Source organism: Saccopteryx leptura, chromosome 6 (genome assembly GCF_036850995.1).
Source record: "Saccopteryx leptura isolate mSacLep1 chromosome 6, mSacLep1_pri_phased_curated, whole genome shotgun sequence".
In the NCBI taxonomy this organism is placed as follows: domain Eukaryota; kingdom Metazoa; phylum Chordata; class Mammalia; order Chiroptera; family Emballonuridae; genus Saccopteryx; species Saccopteryx leptura.
The window spans coordinates 32,792,727-32,811,572 of record NC_089508.1 but is presented as its reverse complement, the minus strand read 5'-3'; the positions used below and the strand labels follow the sequence as shown (position 1 = coordinate 32,811,572).

Sequence of the window (18,846 nt, the reverse complement as noted above, 5' to 3'; positions counted from 1 at the left end):
TTTATTGAACACATAACAAGTGCTAAGCTGAAGCTCAGAAACAATAGGATATGAACCCTGTCCTTGAGAACTCTATTACAAGGAGCGGAAGAGACTCATACACTACTAACAATAATATAAAACAGAATAAAATAAAGTGACATGATAGAGGCACATTCCAGCCACCTGCTGCAAGGGCAGAAGAAGGAGTTTCATTCCGCTGCAGTGAACCAGGGACCGGCATTCCTGGAGAGCAAGCAGGGAACAGCACTCTGGGCAGTGGAAGGTGCGAATGGCTTTGGAAGACCTAGAAGAGGTGGGGGAGGCCGACTCCCCGACTGTGCTCCCTCTGAGTGAGGTGGGATGTGAGAACCTGTGGTCTTCAATAGGACATGTATGAAAACCAAGCTGAGTTTTCACAGCTGATTAAGTGTAAATTTCCCATGAATTCTTATTACATGAGTTGGCTGATTTCAAACATCCAGGGAGTATTTGAACAATTAGGAAAGATGTTCTGTTCTCTGTGACTATGAATTCAGTCTTTCTGCACTTTCACTATCTGCCAAGAAAGAGAAGCTAAACAGTTCACACATTCAAACAGGGAACTCAGAAACGTCTTGAAAAGGTACGAGGAAAACATATCTCAATCACAAATGTCAAAGATTAAATGGCTTCCTCCTTGAGACTGTTTTTTTTATTATTATTATTTTGACCCCTGTACACACTAAGACAGTGCTCTACACCCAGCAATTAACAAACCAATCCCAGTGCTTTCCAGCTCTGAGGCCCACCAGGGTGTTTCACCACAAGCTGTACTGCCAGGACGGGACCCCGGAGCACTGTCTCTGCATCGTGCCAATGTTTATTGAGTGTTGCTGCATGTCCGACACACACACAGTACACGCCTGAGCTTACATAATCTCCTCACCACCTGACAGGTTAGGACTCACCATTCCTTCCTACAGATGAGGCCCAAGCAAGAAGGGTTTAGTCTCTGGCTAGAAAGTGACCGAACGTGGATCGGAACCCAGGGCATCCTGCATCACCCCCACCCACGCTGTCTTTCTATTCGCCTCTGTCACAGCCTCTCTTGGTCACCCTCAAGGCACTAAAGTACTCAGCATAATACTGTACACATAATAGGAACGCAGTGGATATTTTCCAAATAGACGACTCACCAGAGCGATGCCAGTGTTCTGATCGGCGCTGGGGAGACGCAGCTGCAGGAAGCCTGGGCTGTGGAGCTGGGACCACGGCAGAGGCCCCATCGCTGCTGTCTCCTCTTCTCACCATTATTAAAGGTTAGGAGACATGCGCAGGAAAATCGCCCCGGGGAATGTTAGCAAGAAAGAAGACACAGGCAGTATTCATGAGCTGAAAACCTGCCAAGCTGGTACCACCCTTGAGATGCTAGGAAAAGCATCCTGCTTTGTTAATTACTTTTATTGAACTTGGATGCGATGCAGTGACTTTTCTTTCTTTGGTGTATGTGTACATACACACGTGTAAGACTAAGTCCAACCTTTTCTACCTCATTGTGCCGGCTTCCTAGCTGATGTGCCGCCATCCAGGTGAAGCTTGAGAAGTGTGTGGTCCCTGTCGGCCCACAGAGTGAACGTTTCTGGATTAACCCATCTGGGTTAACCCAGAAGTGCTTCACTCTATGCATAATGTCTTTTATGGTGTATGTTGTGAGCAAAGTCCCTGCTCAGAGACAAGGTTGTAAAAGTTTGTCCAACAAAACCAGACGTGCCTGACCAGGCAGTGGCGCAGTGGATAGAGCGACGGTCTGGGATGTGGAGGACCCAGGTTCGAAACCCCGAGGTCGCCAACTTGATTGTGGGCTCATCTGGTTTGAGCAAAGCTCACCAGCTTGGACCCAAGGTTACTGGCTCGAGCAAGGGATTACTCGGTCTGCTGAAGGCCCGCGGTCAAGGCACAGATGAGAAAGCAGTCAATGAACAACTAAGGTGTCGCAACAAAAAACTGATGATTGATGCTTCTCATCTCTCTCCATTCCTGTCTGTCTGTCCCTATCTATCCCTCTCTCTGACTCTCTCTCTCTGTCCCTGTAAAAAAAAAACAAAAAAAACCCCACAAAAACCCAGACGTGCCAAATGACAATTCTGGAGCCGGGGAATGAGGATGAGGCAGTGGGGGGAGGGGTACGAAGCAAGAGGAAGTGCTAAATATCAGATTCTGACAGAAAAACTGTCATCTTAAAACCACTTGGGAGTGTCATTTTTCCCCCCAAGATTTGGTTTTAATAGTGCCACCATCACTTCTGTCCTACGTCTGTGAAAGGACTTTCTTTATTCCTCTACAGAATTCAACAGAGGCCTCTTTTGCTTAGATGGAAGAAGCCCATCACGCTTCTCAGAATAATATCCTGAGTGTTGGAGGAAGCACATTGCCTACTTTCCTAAATTTCATTGAGGGTGGGGTTGCAGATGGAGCACAACAAGTTCTCCAGAACCTCAAATAGATCTGAGAGGAGAGAAGACCAATAAATAGTGGGCATGTGTCAGGACAGATGTGCCGCCTGAACAAACATCTCCCCGAAAGCTCAGTGACCTCAAGTCTCCTGGGCCGCTGTCCCCCACGTGATGACTCAGCATCTCACTTCAGCACCAACAAGCACGTCCACCACGGCCGCTGCAGGGGGAGGGAGACAGAGGCTATGCACTGGCGCTTAAAGGAACAACACCCACCTCTTCTCTCATGGCCAAGCCGTTAAGTGGTTGCTCCCAGCTCCATGGAGGTAGAAAGTACAGACTCCTACTCTACCCCGGCAGCCTGAAGGGAAGCAAAACTGGGTGTTAGTGAACCCTGTGATGTCTGCCACATTCCGCTAGGCCCCGTGAACTGGCAGAGGTCTCCTTTCACGTTCCCTCCTTTTCCTTAGTGTAAATGGGTATAGAGCAAAGACTTATGGGGCGGGGGTGGGGCTGAGGAAGGGAGACCAAATAGTTTTGCGGCTTATTTGAGTCTACAGGGGACTTTTTTGAAAAAGCGTAGACCAGGAAACCGGTGTGGTCTGTCTGGGTCCTTTTCCCTGGGAGCTACCAGATGCTGGTGATGTGAGCAAAGGATAGCAGGGGAGAGGGAGCCGTGGTCTGGTTCCAACAACACATCTGAGGTGGAACAGGACCATCGTGCTTTCTGTGAAGAGTCTTCTGGAGATGTGCCCTTCCACCTCCACTCTTCCCCTTGTTACCAGACATGATTTAAATTCCCTGTAAGCCCTGTGACTTTTCCAAAAAGCAGCTCTCCCTGCAGCAGAGAGAGAGAGAGAAAAAAAACACCCTTTCCCTTATTCTTCTTCTAATAATGAATTCCTGCTCTGAGTGGGCCACTTCCATGTGTTTCCAGTCAAGTGCTGATGGCAGCCTTGCCAGGGGACATCTCCAAGAGGCTGTGGACATAATAGATGAGGGCTCGTACTGACAAGAGCTGCTCTCAGTTTTCCTTCCAGTTTAGTCCTCCTGAGGCCTGAAATCGGAGATGAGACATGACTCACGAGACCTTGTTGGTGAACAAACATGGCTGCCACACCTCTTCGCTCCTTTTAACTGAGTAAAAGAGTCATGGTTTTAAGGCTTCTTCCCTCTTAGCGATCTGTAGACCAGGAAACTGAAAAAGGACTTAACTTTCTCAGACTAGACCAGTTCTTTGTAGATGGCACCACTTCCTGTCTTCAAGACTCAAGCATAATCCGGGCCTTCCCTGACATCATCCAAACAAAGGGAGAAATGAGGTCATACCATGTCCTCCCTAAAACCTAATCTCAAGTACACAAGATGCTTACAAGGAAGCAGTGGTGGTAGGCCATGACTGCTGAGGGATCCCACCTACTTGTTCTCCCCAAAGCAAATGTCTTTAGATAATACTTGAGTTGCAGATTCCCTACGTGGAACTTGTACAAACTACTAGTAATGGGCTCTGGGCATGGAGGAGAATCCCAGTGACCTCAGGTGAAAGGGGACAGGTGTTGTTAAGGAGAAGGGTGGCTTAGAACTGGAAAGCCTCTACAAGCAGAGGCGACCCTAGGGATTCAGTACCCGGCATCTCTGCTCATCTCTGCACTTCCACCCTAGTCTCCGGAGCTCCTCCCTCTACACCAGAGGTCCCCAAACTACGGCCCACGGGCCGCATGCGGCTCCCTGAGGCCATTTATACGGCCCCTGCTGCACTTCCGGAAAGGGCACCTCTTTCATTGGTGGTCAGTGAGTACTGTATGTGGAGTACTGTATGTGGTGGCACCACAAAGCGCAGCATCACTCACGTACAGTACTACTTCCAGTGACGCAGGACGCACATGTCACAGCTCCGGAAGCATGTCACATCACTTGTTACGGCTAGCAGTGACAAATATGGAACCGGACAGTGACCATCACATTAACCAAAAGCAGGCCGATAGTTCCCATTGAAATACTGGTCAGTTTGTTGATTTAAATTTACTTGTTCTTTATTTTAAATATTGTATTTGTTCCCGTTTTGTTTTTTTACTTTAAAATAAGATATGTGCAGTGTGCATAGGGATTTGTTCATAGTTTTTTTTATAGTTCGGCCCTCCAACGGTCTGAGGGACAGTGAACTGGCCCCCTGTGTAAAAAGTTTGGGGACCCCTGTTCTACACTTTAGCCTTTCAAATGAAGTTCCCATTGGCTTTTTCTCTTTGGTATTTTCTAGTTAAAATTCTTAGGAGAGAATCTCATTGGCTTCGGCTCATCTTACTGTTTTGTCTCCGATAACATCGCTGGTCACTAGCCAGCTGGTCAGCTGTGGGCTGAGTAAGGAGCTGGAGGCATGGCTGCCCAAGCGGCAGCGGATGTGGGCAAGGCCGCTTCCATCAGAGAGCTGAGAGGATGCCACCGTGATGAGCTCCAGGGCACGCACGTCCTTCACTGGCTTGCTGCAAGGACACTTGCTCTCTCTCCTGCTTCTTCCTCCCCTCGTTGTCACCGTAGCCCTGACCTCCCCTGTCACAGCCTAGGCCCCACTACTGCTCACCCCCACCCCCACCCCCGACTCCAGTGTCCTGCTTCACGCCTTGTTGAAGCGCCCAAATGGGATAAGTGAAGGGGGAAGAAAGAGCTCTTAAAATTTATAAATATCAGAAGACTGAGGAAGGTGTGGTGTGGAAGGAGGAGTGGAAATGAAATCCTTTATTGGGTAAAGAAAATCTCATTCTCACTATGACATCCAAGTACCTTTCTTATTTCTCCCAATCTTTGGAGCAAATTCTCTTTCCTCAGAACTGGACATCAGCAGAAGCATGAGGAAATTTCACTGATGAACCCTGACTGACCAGAGCAGGAAGACACACTAGTCCACTCATCCCCCGAACCTTCTTCTGACCTCGGGTCCCCACCCCAGGTCCTTGCCTTTCCCTAGGCCCCCACCTCCAGGCCTCGTGGAGCCCTGGGCCCAGATCCTGGAATCACAAGTCCCAAGCAACTTACTTTCAAACTAAGGTTTAGGACACAAGCGAAGGATGCTGTTCAGATGAGGCCTTTGCCATCTGTGTTCTCCCAGGATGCCCAAAGCTCTTCACTGGCAGTTTTCACAGATTTTTGTGTTTTTAGAGGACTGGTTGTGTGTGGTGTTTCCCTGTCTCAACTGAGCCAGAGAGGCTTTGTCTGAATTCATACATCAATGAAGGGACTAGGGGAGAAGCTGATTTATGATACTGGACTTTGCCTTTTATTCATTAGAAACCATTGCATTTATACCTCATCAAATGGTTAAACGGCCAACCCAACCCAGTTCAGATCTCAGTATTCCCATATTCCTGTTGAGTGGACAAAAGGCTAGAAGTGAATTAGAGGCAAATCTAAATAACCCAACATTTCTCTGCTCCTTCCTGGACTCTGAAGATGCCAGTATTGATTAAATCACTGGTGAATCCTTGTCCTGTGACTGACACTTTTATCTACTGACTAAAGTCGCAGTTTCCCTAGGAGCCTATGAGGCCACGAAGGTAGTTCTGATGGTGTTTCTAAACCTGCTGCCGTGGGATTCTAGAGCCAGGGCCTCTGGACCACTTCCAGATCTCTGCTTCTTCCATTTAGAATCCCAGGTGGGAGTCTGCTGCCATTGACTGTCCCAGGGATCTGAGAACCTATCTGGGGTTTGTCCAGCCTCTCCCTCCCTCCGACACCGTCATCCCAGCTCCTGAGTCATTACCATTTCAGCATCGTGAGAGTTGATGCAGAGATGAAGCAGAAGCCAGCTTGGCTTTCTCCCAGTTCTTTAGTCCCCTCTGGGGTTAATCAGCAACCACCTACCTATCTTTGTGTTAATAACATAAGCCTCTCTAACTAGAACACCTGGAGGAAATTCATAGGAAGGCTTAAGATGAAGCCAGTTTTACAGTAATTATTCTCGCCATCACTCTGTTTTAAGCTGGACTCAGACTTTCCAGTCAAAACAGCATGCTAAACCCAACCAAGTAGAGGCTCTGACCTGTAGCACTCGGTGTTCCATAAGCCACCTGGCGTTTTACTACTATGTCTCATGCTCGCACCTCAAGCTCCAGAGTCTTGTGCCTTGAACCTCAGGCAGCATCTCCCTACTTCAGGTACACAGGGTCTAGTGAGATGTCCCGAGTGCAGCTCACTGGAATTCTTTAGTGGTATCTTCCCAGCCCATCACATCGCTGGAGTAATAACAGACCTTAACTGAATTGCTGACCACTTGTCTTAGTAATTAATCCAAGTGGTTTTGGGTGTTAAGTGATTGCATATTCATGGGGAAGAGGGTAGGGACTGGGAGGTGGAAATGGATGGGGGGAGACACATGGAACACAGTTCCCTGCTGTATTAGTCTGCTAAGGCTGCCATACACAACACCACCAAAAAGCCCAAACAACAGACATTTATTTTCTCACTGTTTTCGAGAGTGCAAGTCCATGGTCAAGGTGCCATCAGGTTTCTCCTGAGACCTCTCTCCTTGATTTGCAGACAGGCACCTTCTCACTGTGTCCTCACATGGTCTTTTCTTTGTGTGCATTCCTAGAGTCTCTTGCCCATGTAAGGACACCAGTGCTACTGGATTAGGGTCCCACTTTTATTACCTCATTTACTCTCTTTTTTTTTTTCTGAAGTGAGAAGCGGGAAGGCAGAGAGACAAACTCCCGCATGCGCCTGACCGGGATCCACCTGGCACGCCCACCAGGAGGTGATGCTCTGCCCATCTGGGCATTGCTCCGTTGCAGCCAGAGTGATTCAAGCACCTAAGGTGGAGGCCATAGAGCCGTCCTCAGCGCCCAGGCCAACTTTGCTCCAATGGAGCCCTGGCTGCGGGAGGGGAAGGAGAGGAGAAGGGTAGAGAAACAGATGGTTGCTTCTCCTGTGTGCCCTGGCCAGAAATCGAACCTGGGACTTCCACATGTTGGGCCAACGCTCTACTGCTGAGTCAACTGTGCAGGGCCTGACCCCATTTACTCTTAAGTACCTCTTTTAAAAGGTCATATCTCCAAATACAGTAATATTGGGAGTTGGGGCTTTAACACCTGAATTTTTTTTTGGAGGGGGACACAATTCAGTCTATAACACCTGCCATAACTCTTTTTCCTCATCAGATCATCTTCCATCCTCTGATGCTGCCCTTCTAATCCTAAGTAGACATAGATATTGATCAAGAAATGGTAGGCGTGACACTGTGCAGTCAATCTGAGAATAGCTAAGCTAGGTAGGGAGGGTGCCTGAGAGAGGCAGAGTGAAAAGATGGATGGATGGATGGATGGATGGATGGATGGATGGATGGATGGACGGATGGACGGACGGACGAAGGATGGGTGGATGGGAATAGGAAGAGATGGTTGCATGAATACACAGATGGATAAATACATATATGATTTGGGTAGTGCATCAATGGTGCCAGGGAAGACATTGCATTCTATTATTTCTTTAGGATTGTAGGTTTCTGCTTTGCGGGGGCTTGCAGACTCAAATGCTCACATTAGACAGGTAACGAAGTTGCAAAAAGAGGCCAGTTCACAGGAAATGGCAGTAGTGGGGACTGTGACAGATTAGAAAGAGTATGACCTGCAGGGACAGGATGTACTCAGCTCCGGCCAGTTGTTACTTTGTGGGATGCCCACCTGATTCTACCACAACTTCTGATTTTTCCAGGAGAAAAATCCAGATATATGGATTTTATCAAATGAAATCTTAAAAAAAGATCTTTAAATTATGGCACCAATTCAAAATTGATAAAATATTGGGTGAGCCAAGTAAAGACATTTACAGTCTGCGTGGACCCGGAGGCAGCCCGACCTCCACTCTTGGAATACTGGAGAGACATCTGTAATGTCATCACTCAAGGATGCAGGTGTTTAAGATTCGGGCTCATGAGTACACTGCCTGGGCTCATATTCCGGCCCACCGCTCACTAGCTTTGTAATCTTGAGCAATTTATTCATGTCACTCAGAGCTGTAAGCACGGAATTAGTTACTACTTGTAGATGCCGAGAGCAATGCCTGCTGCCAAATGACAAAGCAATAACCGAGCCAGGATTGTTAGGTAGTATCACTAAACCTCTTGGTTTCCTCATCTGTAAAACGGAGACAAAAGTTGCCTTACCTGTCCCCTAAAGGAAGAGAAGAATATGTACAAAAGGGCTTGCACAAGTGTGCGTGTTGCTGGGCAATACACCACGCATTACTTCTGTTACTGTTCCCATAAAGGAGGCTTGGCCTTGTCCTGAGCAGGGCTGGGAGTCCCTAGGAAGAGGAGGAGAAAGAGGAGGAGGAGGAGGGGGGGGGGAAGGGGAGGGGGAGGGGGAGGGGGAGGGGGAGGGGGAGAAAGAGGAGGAGGAGGACGAGGAGGACCACGACCACGGTAACTAGAACCCATCCTTTTGGTTCCAAGAGTCATGTGGCTGTTTTGCGGTTCTTAGAATCTTTTTAAATTATGAAACTTTTAAATATTCAGAAGTGTAGAGAAAACAGTCTAACGAACACCCAGCACTCTCATCTAGATTTAATCATTGTTGACGTTTGTCATCTGCGCTCCCCCTCTGTGAGTGCTCCTGGCAGAGGCACAGTGAGGAGCAAGGAGGGACGGAGGCATGGCAGTGTGGACGCAGAGCTGAGCGCCTTCTTCCTCGGGGATGCCTTCGTCTTGAAAAGTAAGACCCAGTCAGCTATAGATGGTTCTCTTTTGGACAGGACTCTGAAGAAAGGATTTTTGTGCAGGATAGTTTGTCATAAATGATACATTGTTACCATCTTAAAGTGGTATAAACTGGGACACAGATTCTTTTATTATTTATTTTCATGTATTGATATTTTTAAGGTTTCTTTTTTTTTTTTTTTGCCAAGAGAATACATATTTATGAATGCTCGTGTAATTGCAAATTGAAAATATCTGAAGAGACTTTGGATGTGGAAAGGTCTCTGTCATACAGAATTCAGGAGCTGGAACCATGCAGGGTCTCTGAGAGCCCAGTAAAATCATGGTAATAAAAAGACATGTTGGTCACTAAAAACGAAAGGTTTTGGGAGCAAAACACTCAGATTCAAAGAAATCAGAAAGGGGCTCTTTTTGTTCAAGTATTTAAAAGAGTCTCTAAGACATATTGCCCCATTTCTCAGCCTTTGCTATTACTGCATTTAAATGTGAAGGCTTCTCCCTGGAAAGGATGTCTTACAAAGTGAAAGCAACCCAACTTTGCCTGAACATTCTATTATTCGGGCCGTTCATTAATTTAAGCTGACATTCCTTCTCAATTGGGGCAAATCATCAAAGCTTTATTGTATTGAGAACCTTGAATTCAGCAACAAAGAGCTGGTGGGGTTTGGAGGGAAATGTGGGGGAGGGGGAGGGGCAGCTCATGAGGCTCAAAGAAAGGAGGGGAGGAAGGAGCTGAGCAGGAGGGTGGGAAGGACAGGCCCAGTGTTTAGAGGCAGAGGGGAGAGGGGAGGGCTTAGCAAGGCAGAGAGCAACTATGGAGGGGCTGTGGCAGACCACAGGGGCTCGGAGGGGCCCGAGCGGCAAAGCTACCCGTTGAGCTTTTGCTGATCAAGAGGCATAAGCTAAACCAGCATGCAGCTTTGCCCTCACATGGTTTTTTCCCAGAGTAAGGATAAAAAGGGGAGAGAGAACAGAGGAAGGGAAAGGTTTTCCTATCTTCCTTCATTCAGGTGCCTCTTGTCTGCCAGTAGAGCCCTGCCCAGCAGCGCAGAGCCTGGCGGGGTCGGCTGGGTGGAGGCCTGGAGCCCCGGCCCCGACGTCGGTCCCGTCTGCTGCGGTGGCACCTCTACCCCAGGCTACCCCAGGCCGCCAGCAAGGCCCGCTCTTCCCTTCTGGTGTGATTTGCTGTTGGCCACAGGATGTACTAGGTGGACTGGATGGGGTTCATTGTTGAGGCATAAGGCAAGGAAGGATCTTTTGAAATGTGAGTAAATTGTCCGCAAACGTTTATTGAGCATCTATGACTTATAACTAGAATAAAATAGATTTGTAAGGTGAACTTTAAAGCCTCAGGGAAAACTGGGTTTTTCCCTGAGTGTGTCACTTTAATAAGTAAAATACTAATTTCAAAAACCAAAGCAGTCCCCAACAGTCTTTTCTCTGAACTGAAGACGTCCTCAAGGACACCAGAAACTCACGTGGACACTGTGGAGCAGATAGCTCCTGGTGTCCAGTAACCTGTCTGAGACCAAGTCAGGGGAGGCTATAGGCATCGGTCCGGTCCCCAGCCCACCACCTTCCAGCTCTGCACCCTCAAAGAACTCCTGTGACCTCTCTGAGTCCAGGTTCCCCAATGTGTAAAAAGGGAATAGAAATAATTAACCTAGTCTTCATCCCCAGGAGTGACCACATAGCTGGACGGATGGTTTTCCCACCAGCTTTTTGAAACTGTAAAGTGCTGTGTGTAATGTCAGGCCCAAGGGCCTGCCACCATGTATACAGCCAGAGTCTAATTATTAGAGGGGTTGGGGGCAGAGGACAGATGGAGTCAAAGCTACTGGACGCTTGCCCTCATTTGGGTCTCAGCTCAGTGGCCAGCAAGCAGCAAGGCCTTACCTGCTGCCCCTGTCTTTGATCCATACAGCACAACTGCAATGATTTCAGTCTGTTTGTTAAGCAGCTACTATAAGCTAGACAGTATCTGTACCCAGTTCACTGCAGAAGGAATCCATGAAACTCAACCTTTTCACCATTGTCTATCCAGTACAGGGGTCCCTAAACTATGGCCTGCGGGCTGCATGTGGCCCCTGAGGCCATTTATCTGGCCCCCACCGCACTTCTGGAAGGGGCACCTCTTTCATTGGTGGTCAGTGAGAGGAGCACATTGACCATCTCACTAGCCAAAAGCAGGCCCATAGTTCCCATTGAAATACTGGTCAATTTGTTGATTTAAATTTACTTGTTCTTTATTTTAAATATTGTATTTGTTCCCGTTTTGTTTTTTTACTTTAAAATAAGATATGTGCAGTGTGCATAGGGATTTGTTCATAGTTGTGTTTTTTTATATAGTCCGGCCCTCCAACGGGTCTGAGGGACAGTGAACTGGCCCCCTGTGTAAAAAGTTTGGGGACCTCTGATCCAGTACCTCATACCAGGCCTGGCACATGTAAGGTGCTCACTAAAGGCTCACTTACCTCCCTGACAACCCTCTGAGCCAGGCGCCATTAACCCCATGTTACAGGTGAGGGATGCATTCAGCTTTACAGTGCTTCAGCTGTCACACCATGAGTGACAGAGCCCAGATTTCAGTTCTGCTCAAACTCCAGTCCTCTGAGACAGACTTCAGGTTAGTCCATCCCCCTGGGTTTCCCTCAGGTAGACCTGTCTCCTGGCCACACCAGGAAACAGGGAGGGGGGCGGTCTTTGTCTTTTCTTCCTGGTGGTGCCTTCCCCAGGTGGGCTTACTTCTTCCTCTTGTCCAGTTAGCTCACCTGGAGGGGTCTCCTGCCATCTTTTGAGTAACAGGCCTGCCTTTTTCACCCTCCCTGTCTGGATAACCCCAGAGTACTGGTGGTTCATCTGGAATCATAAATCAAGTTCTGAAAGACAGCACAACTTTGTGCTCAAAATCTCCCTAGAGGTCAAATTCTTGATGAAGGCCGTTTGCTTTATGAGTAGAATGATCAATTCATCATGTCTGTCCCTTTAAGAAAAATCTGAATGGTATCTGCTGATTTCCCCCTGCCACCGCTAAAAAATCAGCCCTAGTTAGGCCATTTAGTGCAACTAACTCCCTTCCCTTGGACCCCACACTAAGGAAAAGCTCCAATCATATTGTCTTGTGACATAAACAGCAATCATTTATAACTAGCATGTTCATTGTGCTTTTCATATACCCGCTCTCCCCTGGAATTTTCTTTCTTGGCCATTGTCGAAGTGTAGCGTGCCAGCTGTTTACACTGTGTATAGGGACATCACAAGTGAGTATTGGCCCAGGCCTATTTTGTGGAGGCAGCCTCTGAATCTCCGGTTCCCAGAACTCTAGCTCTGGGAGAAAGCATCTCCATGAGTCTGATGTTTTCTGCCAGATTAAATGTTCTCTTGGAAACTTTCAAATTTATTTCAGAGTTGCCTTGAGAGGCAATGGTGAACTAAAGATATCAGGCAGGTTTTCGTTTTCTGGGTGCTTTTTTATTTCATCTAGAACCAAGAGTGGGCTGAAGAGACTCTTTCTGGAGGTTTCATGATCAAAGACACGAGGTTGGAGGAGCGCAGGGTTGAGCTGAGGGTCAGAAAGACACTCAGTCCTGCTCAAGTAGTGGAAGGCTGAGGTAGTTATTCACTTATATGGGGCTGTCCTGAGTTAGACGGGGGGACATTTGTTCTTCCTGCCTCGCCCACCAAATGCAAATGCCAGGTACACACACACCCCCAGGAACCATTAGAAGCAGAGTGCCTGTAGGTCACATTCCAAGCACCCTGGCTTGATAGCACCAGTGACAGTATCTCTAAAAAAAATGGTGAATTGGGGGCAGATACCATTAAGTTCGCCGTTGGTAAGGCGGCCAGTCTACTCCAAGGGGCCCCTCCCTCCCAATGTAAGTCACTTCCTACCCTTGTTGCCTCAATGACCTTTGTTTGCCTTCAAGTCTGGTCTTGATGAACATTGTTTTAATATTCTTAATGGGGAAAAATCCTCCTGGGAAGGGTCCTGTTCTCTGGAATGACTTTAAACTCTTTTGCAAGTGAATGATTGAGACAGTTTACTAGATGTAAGTTCCCAAACCTGGCAATCAGAGTCAGGGATAAAAGTGACAGAACAGAGGCAGAAACAAATGAATTCAGGACCCAAATGTTGTACTGCAGCAATAGGCCTTCTCTACCAACACTGCACGGCAGTCCTGACTTGTCAATCCCTGAGGACTGCCCCTCTTCAACCCACAAGCATGGCAAGTTCTCTCTAATTTCTAGAAATATCAACATTCTCAACAAGGTAAACGGCCAGAGTCGGGACCTTCTAAGACACGGATTCTATAACTCGCAGAACCTGGAAGAACATGACTGTCTATCAAGAACCATCCAGAGAGGCTGTCAGATGAATCACTGTGTCTGTGCTTGTCTCACGTCTCATTCCTCTTGGACATGATTATCCACTCATGCCAACGCCCCAGCTTGCGGGCCATCTATTCAACTCTGCACCCCGTGCGCCTGTCTCCCTGGGGCTGCGCTCTGTGCTCTGTGCAGCTCTCGGCACATCCTGTTTGTTCAGTCCCCTTTGTCTCCCACTGGAGCAACAGGGAGAGAGGATTCCTCTGAGTCCTCTGGCTTTGGGCTTTGAAATCAGATCCTGGAACACCTGATTACACTCAATAGCTGGAAATGGTAAGGATGTCCGATGGGCAGAGAGCTCTTGTTTTAAGCTCTGCACACCAGGAAGGCAGGGGCTGGGTCTCCTCTTAGGGACTGCCCTGGAGGGGGCAGGATGCTCTGGCAGGAAAAGCAAACAGTGTAACTAAACGGAAATTCACTTGTAAAAGAACTTGGAGCACCTGTCCATCAAGCAGCATAGAAGCCCTCCCTGAGGACACAAAGTAGGGTTCAGTTGGAAGTACAGTTCTATACTGCTCACAAAATTTAGGGAATATTTCAAAATGAATATGAAGCGATAAAAAAAGAAGCGTTTGATTTTTTTTTTTTATTAAACAAGAACATCAGAAAGGCAAATGACAAGCCAAAGAAAGTTGTTGATTATGCAAATGAGATGCAAAACCAACTTTTATTTCATTGGTGAAAATGCACTGTACAAAAGGCTGAAAGTACTCAAGTATCTACATGTTCCCTGATCCCCTCATTTTTGTGAGCAGTCCACCCAAGGGCCAGGCTCAAACCTCTCTGTCCTGCTTTTTCTGTAGAAGTATGGCCTCTGAGACCTTGGCAAAGGGAATTTAAAAAAAAAGTGACTTACACGCCACCACAGTGGGAAGCTCAGCAGGCACTGGAACACGAAAGGGGCAACTCCTAGGCTCCCCAGGGCTCCCCAGGGCTCCCCAGGCTCCATGCAAGGCAAACTTTCCAATAGAGATGATGCCCTAGTATGGTCAGTGCAGTGGAAAGTGGACTAGTCCATTGAAAAGCCACTAGGAAAATTTTGCCGTACAAAAAGGCATGAAGAGCATCCTCGCACCCACCATCTGCTTTAAGAAATAAATGAACTACCGATGCAGTTAAAGCCCCATGCCCTCCCTGAACCCATCCTCTTCCCACCCTCTCCAGTGGCAACCTATCAGTCACTCCGGGCATTCCCTATATGTTCCTGCGATGTATGCGGCCCTTTTTGAGGTAATTACTTTTTGAGCCTCCCTGCCTTTATCTGCGTAAAGGGGCTACTGAGAGAAGTAAAAGAACAGATTTATGGCAAATATTTGACTGGTGTTCTCATAAAAAGGAAAAAGTCAGCAGAAAGAATTGGGTCAAATGCAAGGCCCTCCCCAGCCGGCTCTGACTTGCCCGCACGGCCTCTCTCCTTCCCCGAAGCCTTCTCCAGCCTTCCAGATGCTGCGCTCCCCACACACGCCACCTGTTTTCATGCCTTTGGGCCAATGCGGATGCTGTGCTTACTTGCCTGCAACGCTCATGCCCTGTCTTAATCTTTCTTCAGCTCTAGGCTCAGATGTCACCAACTCTGGGAAGCCTTTCCCATTGCCCCCGGAGGTGACACCCGGTGCTCCTGCAGCCCTCTCTCTGAGCACTTACTTGCAAGATGGCCATGACATGCTCAGTGTGCCTGCCCTGCTTTCACACTTAGCTCTACAGGCAGCAAGGACGGGGACTGGGTCTTCTCTGGCTCTTCTAGCCAGTGGCCTAGCCCGTTGCCTGCAGAACCATGGCAGGCCCAGGTTCGGTAAGTGAATGGGTTAAGGCATAGTGAATAACAGCTCAGTCATCAGACTTACAACTTTCTGCCCCAGTTAACACCGGGAAGTCCCCACGTCCCACGTTCTTCGTACAGGCATTTTTTTCTCCTCTAAGTCCCAAATCCTCTCTGTTCTGGAATCACAACACTATAAGGTCTCCTCCTGTTCCTCAAATAAATCTGGAGCAAATGGGAGCGTGAACTTTCTTCCTCTATAACTTTAGCACATAACAATTTCAAAGAGAACACTCAGGTGGGGAGACTTCACCCAGGTGTGGCGCATCTCTGTCTAGGGGCCTTACTGCTTTTCTTCTCGCAGACTGTAGAAATTTTAAAGGCAGAGAAATGTCCATACCTATTCATCTCGCTTAGAAAATCCATTTTACCACCACCAAAACAAAATATTGGCAAACAACAGCCTGGCTATTAAGGTGTTCTCACCCACACCCATTGTTCTCTGCTGAAGTTTGGTTGCTACCGGGTAGACTCAGCATTAGTCATGGAATTTCAGAGGATGTGTCTCAGAAGGGGATCAAGAGCAAGCTTGATAGTAATCTGCACCAGAAGCTGATCCGGTGCCCTGGCACTGACAGTGGGCACATGGGTCTGTGTCTGAGGGGAAGTTCGTGCCGTGGGTCTGTTCCCTCTTGTGTTCCTCACATATTGGCTCATGGTAGCTGAGAGTGGGGCTCACAGCTCACTTGAGGATGGAAGGAAGTCAAATCAGCCCCTCCTACCTATTTGAAAGGATGGCAAAAGTAAAGACCACGCTCTACAGAACATTTACTACATGCTAGGTGATTTATATACATTATCTCATTGGATCCGCAAAACAACCCTCCCTACAGGGTCAGTATTCTCAACCTCATCTTACAGATGAGTAAACTGAGGCTCAGTTCAGGGTCATTCAGTGAATGATGGTGGAGTCGGACCCTGAACCAGGTCTACCTTTGCTCGATCCACAGGGTTATGACAGCAGTCGTTCTGGTGCCCTACAGTGCCCACAGCACCCAACTGGCTGACGAGCAACGATTCGTTTACTTTCTGAATATTAGCACCACTGGCAGTGTAGTCTGGGTAACGAACTGATCAAGGTTAAGGTTGCTGTGAGCACCTGTTCAGACCCTCTTTAACAGCAGATGGAGGGCAAGACATCTGCGTTCAGAACTAATACTGATCAAGATCCTGCCACTCTTTGGGGCCCTCTCTTTATCAGGATGGGCTCAGGTGGGCTGTAGGTGTCAGGAGTCCTATGCCTTTCCCAGAGTCCCTGTCAGAATTCTGGAGATCAAAGCCCCTCTCCCTCTTGCTGTAGCTGGGGCTGGGGTGTGGCTAACACAGCGGCTTCTTTGCTGTCCTCCCAGCATTCCACACTGGAGGGAGTGCAGGAGTGGGAGACGACCCAGGAGCCTGCCAGACTTCCTCCCACACAGACCTCTGCGCAAGATAAAGTCAGACAAGGCTGTGCCACAGGACAACAGCATAATAAATTCCCCTCCGGCCTTCTCCCGGCTCATTGTTCTATTGCAGGAGTTGTTTTGAGTATGATCAAAGGAAGGAAGAGCCCTGTGCTATCAGGCTGGGGAAGAAGGATGCTCTCCTGACCGCTCCTGTTGCCCTTGGCCACCCTCATTTTAAATATGAGGAAACCACAGGGCAACGTGCAGCCTAACCCCTCCAGCGTGGTAAGACACAGAGGGCCGTGTGGGGGCCCCGCTGGACCTCTGGGGGAGCAGCGACCCTGTCTACACCCGCCACGGCCACCGGCCACCGTGGTCAGCCAGCCCTTGTCCTTTCACCCAGTCTAGGGGTCTGGGAAGCCCGAGACCAGGGTCACTGGCAGTGTGAGGGGGAAGCCAGATGTGAATCCTGGACTGGATGTTTACCCTGAGTAGAGAGAACTGAGGCCAGAAGGCCACACTGTTGGAAATAATAGGCAAAAAGGAACTTCCCGAGTTTGGCTGGCCTCGTGCTTACCGCTCAAGACAGTGAATAGCTCCAGTTTGCGGAAATGTAGTCAACCTCAGGATGTGGCCATCCCTACACCGAGTCCAGATTCAGGCACGGGCATGGGGCGGGCGCGGTCAGCCCCCATGGCTGGATTCCTGGAGTGATCGGAGCAGAAAGCATGCGCTGCCCTCAGCCTGGACTTCAGAGGTGGGAAGGGTGGAGCTGGAGGTTCCCCCGACAGACTCTCAGGCTCAGGGAGCCCTTGCCCGTCTGGGACATCTACGCTGCCAACACCGAGTCTGGTTCACCAGGTGCCCAGCTGCAGCGGCCCGGTCACCTTTGTCTGGGCTGGAGGCCGTGTCTGAGCCATCAAAGGAGCCTCACTGGGGGAGGATATCAATGTGCTTCCTCAACCAGAAAGGTGGTTTGAGTTTGGCCAAAGCAGCCCAAGCAAACAGGCAGAAGCCTGTCAATGGAAAGATGGGGGCTGCTGGGAGATTACACGGCAACAAAATGAGAACCATTATCAGTCTCGTCCCAGCCTGAAGGAGGGAGAGCCTTTGAAGCCACAGACAAGCTGAACAGAACTTTCCACCTGAGAGACGCTGGAGATGGGAGGTCAGACTGCATGCAGCCCCCACGAAAACTGATCAAAGCCCGCTGCAGAAGGGAGGTGGCCCACAGCTGCAGCCCCGCTCCCCCCGGGGGGACCCGCCCAGGGCTTTCCAAAGGCAACCGGGCTGCCTCTGCGGGGCCTGTGGGAAAAGCCAGCACGGATGCACTGTGCAGCCAAACCCCCGAGCACTGCTACGAGAGGGAGGAATAAACCCCTCAGTGGTCCTGAAAAGGAGAGGCACGGAATCAAAGCACACAGAAAACACTAAGACCACCCACCTGATGAGCGCCTACCTTTCGGAAACAAGTAACTCCTAGCTTCCCAGGCGCGCTTCTAAAAGAACAAACAGACTGAGCACGCTGCCTCAAAGCTCCATACATGGGGGGGGGAGGGGGGAAGGCTGTGGGAAGCCTGGCTCCTTCTAAGCATCAGAAGCTTAATTAAATTGTGTTGGCCTCTGTGGTGCCTATTCCAGGGCTTCCCTGCATCTGCTCCCCTCCCTGGCAACCTGAGAGACAGCAAGAAGCCTCATTCAGGGAGGGACAGGGTCCTAGGTGGATGCCATTAGCATGCTTCTCTCAGATCAGACAAAGGTGTCTGTCAGGGAATGTTCTAGGGGCATCTTCCAGGCTTGATCCTGGGGATGCGGGCACCTGTGAACAGGTTCTGCCTTGGACACTGTGTCCGTCCTTGCTAAACGGGTGCCTCGGGGACAGCCTCCGCCCACCCTGGCTGAAGCTTGCCTTTGGAGGACCAGCACTTTATGGAGCCCACAGTTTGTTTTTTTTCTGAAGTGGGTGCAACAAAGCAAAGTCATTTCTACTGTGCTCCTCTTCTTAAAAGAATGGAAAGGTTCTTTTCTGCTCCTTAGCAACGGGTTTGGGAGAGGAAGGAACAGGATTCTACTGCGGAGGGCTTGGAGGTGTTGGGGTAGAGGAGGGGGTGTATGGAAGAAGTGGGTTGCCCA

General features: G+C 49.0%; 1 protein-coding gene and 1 long non-coding RNA gene across 2 annotated transcripts in view; one reads left to right on the top strand and one right to left on the bottom strand.

Moving 5' to 3' along the window:
- The window catches only part of RAD51B (RAD51 paralog B), a 603,012-nt gene that overhangs the window by 579,214 nt on the left and 4,952 nt on the right, over window positions 1-18,846 (top strand). The window lies entirely within an intron of this gene.
- On the bottom strand, window positions 93-18,222 carry LOC136407707 (uncharacterized). The gene is made up of 4 exons (XR_010751996.1): window positions 18,173-18,222; window positions 2,691-2,775; window positions 1,158-1,261; window positions 93-359 (listed from the first exon to the last, which is right to left on the bottom strand). It is a non-coding gene; the product is annotated as an uncharacterized lncRNA (long non-coding RNA).